The sequence below is a fragment of the Benincasa hispida genome, chromosome 4, assembly GCF_009727055.1.
Source record: "Benincasa hispida cultivar B227 chromosome 4, ASM972705v1, whole genome shotgun sequence".
In the NCBI taxonomy this organism is placed as follows: Eukaryota; Viridiplantae; Streptophyta; class Magnoliopsida; order Cucurbitales; family Cucurbitaceae; genus Benincasa; species Benincasa hispida.
Genome location: NC_052352.1, coordinates 45,163,003 through 45,169,835, shown reverse-complemented (window position 1 = coordinate 45,169,835; position 6,833 = coordinate 45,163,003).

Genomic DNA, 6,833 nt, shown 5'->3' with positions numbered 1-6,833 from the left:
TATATATATATATTATTGAAATTTTAAAGATGATCCGTTCCATCAAAGACAGATATCATACAAGACATTTTAGTAAATTCAGAGACAACAATAGAGTAACAAACAACAAATTAAGAATGAACATTTAGAAGTTCATAATCCAATTCGGTGATAAACCACCCACATCTAGAGGATGGTATACCCGATAAAGATAATTCACTAATATGTAAAAGTCAAACATTTACAACGTTTTACTTATATGCAAATAATGATGATTACAGTGATATATGTAGAATCCGACTTATTTAATCACCTCGACTTTTCCTAGATATGAGACGTCTTCTCAATTGAACTTAGGCTCCTTCTAAGTATCTAAATATTAGTGAAGTAATGTTTAGCTCCACTAAGTATGTGAGACCTCCTCTCACGATGAAGATATAGTTCTTCCTTCTTGTGAACTTCCTTTCACTCGAGAAACTTAGGCTCCTCCTAAGTTTGAGAACTCCTTATCAATGAATGAAACCTTAGGATCCTAAGGAAGAGAAACTCTTCTCAACCAAAGTTGCCTTAGGCTCTCTCTAAGACCAAATAAAACTTTGTAAGGATGAAACGTTCACAACAAGAACAAATGAAGAGTTTTCCGCCACAAACTAAGATTAACTCTTGCTTCTTCGAACACAAGCCATATAGGAAGATATCTGTTGATACTTAATAAACGATCTTACACAATAGTACATGAGGCAACCCTAGCAGGAATACTTCTGGACTTAAATAGTACAGTGGAAACAAAGCAACAGAGAAAATAAAAAGCAAAATAATTCAAATAAAGAAAGAAATACTCTCAGAGTTAGCATCATGTGTAACAACCTCTAAGCCATATTCCCAATGAGACAACTCCAAAAATAGCCTAAGAAGAAAAATTAAAAAACCTTAAATAAACATAGTCATAACACAAATCTAACTTAAACATAGCTTAATTGATTTAAATATATGTTCTCAACTAAGATATTAGAGGTTTGAATCCTATCGATTGACTTCTACTAGAAACAAAAACCCTAATTATTAATTTTTGTAAAGTTAAATTACAATTTGTTTTTTTAATAAAGATAAAAGATTACGTGTCAAAGTTTTAGTTAATTATATTAATGAAAGAATAAATAATATATATATATATATATATATATATATATATGATATATAAATAAGATAAAACGGGTTGATTTGACCTGAGGGATATTGAAAATAATAATAATTTAGAGAGTTAATTACTTGCTATGAGAGATAGTGACGGTTTAGCTACCCAGCTTGTGTTGTTTGCTTTTAAAAGAGATTTCAGTTGACATTATTCCTTCTGTGTTTCTCTTTTCTTCACTCATTATTTTCACTTTACATTTAATTATCTTATTTTCAATTCATAATTATCTAATCTGATGTGTACGGCTCTTACTTTTTCTTTTTCTTTTTCTTTTTTTAATCAACTTTATTTCAATTTATCTTCTGTTATTTCAAATACAAAATTATGACTGCAAATTTGTTTCTCTTGGTAATTAATTATTGTTTCATATATATTATCACCATTTCAGAATTACTGATTAAGTTCAGTAACATAAATACTTTTAATTTAATTAATGGCCCCTTGAACTTTTCTTACAAAAGCTAAACTTGATAATTGTTGCAATTAACCACTTTTGGAGTTTGTTAAAATGTTACATTTCTCGAGTTATATATAGATATATATATATATATATATATTCTACTAAAGTGACATATGATAAAATTTAAAGTTCACAAAGAAATTCGACGAAACAAATTGAACTGAAATGTAACAATAAAATTGAAAATTTCTAATTAAATAACAACATGTAGAATTTAAGTTGAAGCTAATGCCAAGTTTTGATAAAGATAAAAGAGATGAATATTGTCAATTGAAATATTGATCTCAATATCAATATCAAAGTTTAAGCTATTTATAGATATATCAACATTAATATTAATAAAAGGGCTGATTGTAATAATAACCAACAACGATAGGGTTTATTGGTCAAATTAAAAGGGAACAACGGGACAAATGGCAAAAATAGAATGTTATTTTAGAAAAATAACCAAACAGATTTTTATTTGTGAAAATGGCTAATCCACTCATTTACATATTATTTGAAATTTAGGGTAAAATATATTTTTGGTCCCTAGGTTTTTTATGTAATTTCTATTTGGTCCATAGGTTTTCCAATATTACACATTTGGCCTTAAGTTTTGAGTTTGCTTTCAACTTAATCCATAAGTTTCAAAATGTTATAATTTTACTTCATATTTGGGTTTTGTTTCAATTTGGTTCCTATGTTACAAAATTTTGCATTTTAACCTCAATTTTTCATTAAATACTTATTTTTAGTTATTGACGTCAATTTCTATTAATTAACTAAAAATAATTATGAAGTGAAAATTTACATTCAATTTTAAAAGTGATAAAAAAAATAGTGAAACTTAATTAATTATAATTCTTTTAATGATTTTAAATTTATTAACATAAATTAATATTAAAAAAGACCAAATTGAAACATAGGGACCAAATTGAAGCAAAACTCAAGTGTAAAATTGTAACATTTTGAAACTTGGGACTAAATTGAAATCAAACTCAAAACTTAAGGACTAAATGTATAACATTTTGAAATTCAGCAATAAATAGAAACTATGTCCAAAACCTAAGGACCAAAAATGTATTTTTTTCTAAAATTTAACAATTGACAAAAATAGCCCTATTGTCAAATCCCTATAAATATGGAGTATTTCAAACAATTCTAATAACCTAAAACAAGATCTAATAAACTAAACTACCTAAATCTTCTAAATTTGAATTTTTTAATCTACCTATTGCGAAACAAAAAATAGAATAGCATTATATCAAACCTAACTTTAGTTCTTAAACGAGAATAATATCACTAAGACAAAAATAGAAAAGTTATACCTATATGGTTTAAATATCTTAGTCATCAAATGAAGTCGGTCTCATACTAAGCTCAATAAATACCTTCTACTCCAGTTAAAATCTTTGTCATATGCTATCACACATATTAAAAGTAACTTAAAAATGCCTTCGCAACCATATTTTGCCAATAATTTCCATGAAAAAAATCTTGTATTAGCAAGAATCTTCGTGATATTTTATTAGTAATTCCCAAGTAACTCCATCAAGTCATGAAAATCATAGGGTTTTTTTTTTGCCCTTCTCCATAGAATTTTGAAGGATGCATTTATGTGGCCCATGTTGAGAACTCCAACAAACCAAGTGTATTTAGGTGTAAATACACAATATGTGTATTTTTTGACTTTTTCAGTGTAAATAAAAAAAATGTGTACTTTTTCACTTCTACTTTCACTCCATCTCCTAAATGAAAAACAAATATAAGAAGCGTTTGGAGCAAGAGTTATCATCAAAATATAATAATCACCTCTTGCTACAGTAAAAGCTATTTCAAAACCTCTAATTAGGTACAGTTAACATTATTTCAAAATTCTCATTTGCTACCGTATTTACTATTTACTACAGTTTTTACTATTTTACATTCATCATATTTTTATCATTTGCTACGGTGTTTACTATTTTCTTCTCAAACTAAAATAGTTTACACCTCAAACACATACTATTATAACCTAAACTAAAATAATCTACACCCCAAATACAAATTATCATAACCTAACTATAATAAAATAGACTATAGTAACTAACTCATTGCCCCAAACGCCCTCATAGTTTCTAATGTTGTCATATGATTTTCTTTTGATTGTTATCTAATCTCTATATGTACTTCAACTATATCATCTGATTGTCATATTATTGCTATTCGATTGCCATCTGTTTACTATTTGATAATTATTACTCTTTGATACTAATCGTTATTTCATTACTATCTTATTGTTATCTTATACCGATTTCTAATGATATATTTATTTGCTATCTAATTGTTGTCTAATCGTTATCTGATATTGATTATAATATGATTGCTAATGATACCAATTCTATCTATTTACTATTTGATACTAATTGTCAATAATATCGATTACCATCTGATTTGTGTTTGATTACTATAAGGTATCATGCTAATAAATGTAATACACATGTCTTACTTCAAAATTAAGTTTGATTGAATGTTGTTTGGTGTTAGATATATTGTTGATACACTTAAAATGTTGATTGATGTTAGATATACTGGTGATATATTCATGTTTTACTTCAAGTATTTATTGATGACGTATGATACACTCATAACTTAGTTATGATATACTATTTAATATGTAATAATTTTTGTCGAAGTAAAATAGCCAACATATCGGTGGAAAAATGTTTTTAGATATCGAGTTTCACTTTTCCCGCCAACCTCTCACATTTTCTTGTCCAACAATATCCTTTTTAAATAAAAAAAAATAAAATAAAAAGAGAGAGAAAGAAAGAAAGACAAAAATTTGAATATAGGTATTAATCAATTGAAAGAAAAAAATACCAAGAAAACAAGCCACTAATCCCCTAAAAAAATACATACATGAGGCCATCGCATTCTATTTGCTAACAAAAATTCAAATCAACTATAAAAAAAAAATCATCACTCGGTGGGCCAAAAAAATAAATAAATAAATAAATAAATAAGAGAAAAGAGAGAGAGCAATAAAGAAAGTAAAAATGAATTAAAAGCAGTAACTTTATTAATCTTAGATAGAAAATAATCAATTAAAACTTGTTGATGTTGTTCATGTGACGGCTAGAAACGATTACCATAGTTCTTGTGAAACCCAATCTACCATTTGATCTATGTAACAATTTTTAAAAACGATTTCCATAATTTATTTCAAGAAGTTTGAATCTTTAAATTAGACCAGATTTTTAGGTTTTGAATCAATAATTACAGATTGTGTTATTCAGTTGGTGTTTGATTTGATTAAAGAGTAAAGATGGAAAAATAAAGAAAGAGAAATCTTCTTAATTGGCGCTGCCCATATTTCAATTGAGACATTTTTTTTTGTTCTTTATCAAGCTGAGAGATAAAATATGGTCATTCTATACAATTCCTCAATTAAAAGTTCACGGATGTTACTATGAGTCATTTTGAACCTAAAGTAACAAGTTCGAAAGGAGCGAAGGGTTAAGAGTAAAATTGGAATACAACAATCATGTGTAGGTCAAAGAGAGATAGAAAACGGGCCTTAAGAAAGAGAAAACAATAAGAAGGGAGGCGATTGAGACGAGCGACCCCATATACCCTCCTCGGCCTTGAAGGCTAAGGCCAAAACGACTTACTTTTCTTCACGGAAGCCCACTTCCTATGGACCACATTTTTAACCCCAATTATCAACCCAACTTAGCATCTTCGAGTCCTTTTCGAAATAGGAACCTCGTAGGGTTCACCCCTCTATAAAATAAGAAAGAGATAACAACACATAACACCTTAATAAATACCTTATATTTCAATTATGCCAGCCTTTTCTATTATTTCACAAATCTCTAAGTGGGTCGGTTAATTACACAAAAATTAGGATCCAATTACCTTTTAGTCCTAACCTACAATTGTACTTCTTATGGTGGGCAGCTAGAGAAGGAAAATGCATTTATGATACTTTTCCATATTTACGAAGCATTCTTCAATGTTGGAGAAAAAAATGCATTTATTATATTCTATTAATTACTTGAGATTTCTTCTCATTTTCGATTAGAGAGAAAAAATGCATTTAATATGATTCTATTTTTCATTTAATATATTTAGATGTATCAAGCAACTGGCTTTTCTGATGGACTCGTAGTTATTTTAATATATCTTGGAACATTGTTTTAGATGTTTGCAAATGTTCTAACCAATATATGAAATATATAACAGTATATATAAATCAGAAATTGACTGAATACTCAACATAAATCCCAAGTATATATCGTAAATTTCTTTTATATCATAATATGTATAATCCCAATAAATCAAAATTTAACAACTTCCTAACATAAGTGTAATTCAAAATTAATTTAACAATTTCAATATATTACAGTATATAAATCACTCAACGTTCAACATAAATCATAATATATATCATAAATTCCATTTATATCACAATATATATTATAAATTCCATTTAATTAATTAGAAATTCCAATAAATTCCATTTAAACTTTAAATGAACTTAATATATATTCTTAATTAGTTGGGATTTTTTTTTCATTTGAAATTAATGTGATTTTCTGTCCCCAAATTTGACTTCAAACATTATATATATATATATACTCTGATATATTTATTCGTATATATCTTTGTTTATTTGAAAATATGAAATTTATGATATATTGTGATATACTGTGGTATATCGAAGTTGTTAAATTAGTTTTGAATTACACTTCTGTTATGGAGTTGTTAAATTTTGATTTATTGAGATTATATATACTGTGATATAAAAGAAATTTACAATATATATTAGGATTTATGTTGAACATTGAGTCAATTTCTGATTTATATATTGTGATATATTTCATATATTGGTTAAAACATTTACAAAACATTTAAAACAATGGTTTAAAATATATTTAAAATAACCATGAATTCGTTAGAAAAATTTGTTGTTTGATACGTCAAATGTGTTAAATGAAAAATAAAATTATAAATGCATTTTCTCTCTCCAATTGAAAATGGGAAAAAATCTCAAACAATTAAAAGAATATAATAAATGAATTTTCTCTCTCCAACATTAAAGATGTTTCCTAAATATGAAAAAGTATATATAAATGCACTTTATCTCCAATTTTCTCTTTCCACACACCCACCATAAGGGGTATTTTTGTTTGAAAATAACATTAAATCCCTTATATGAAAATATCTAAATAT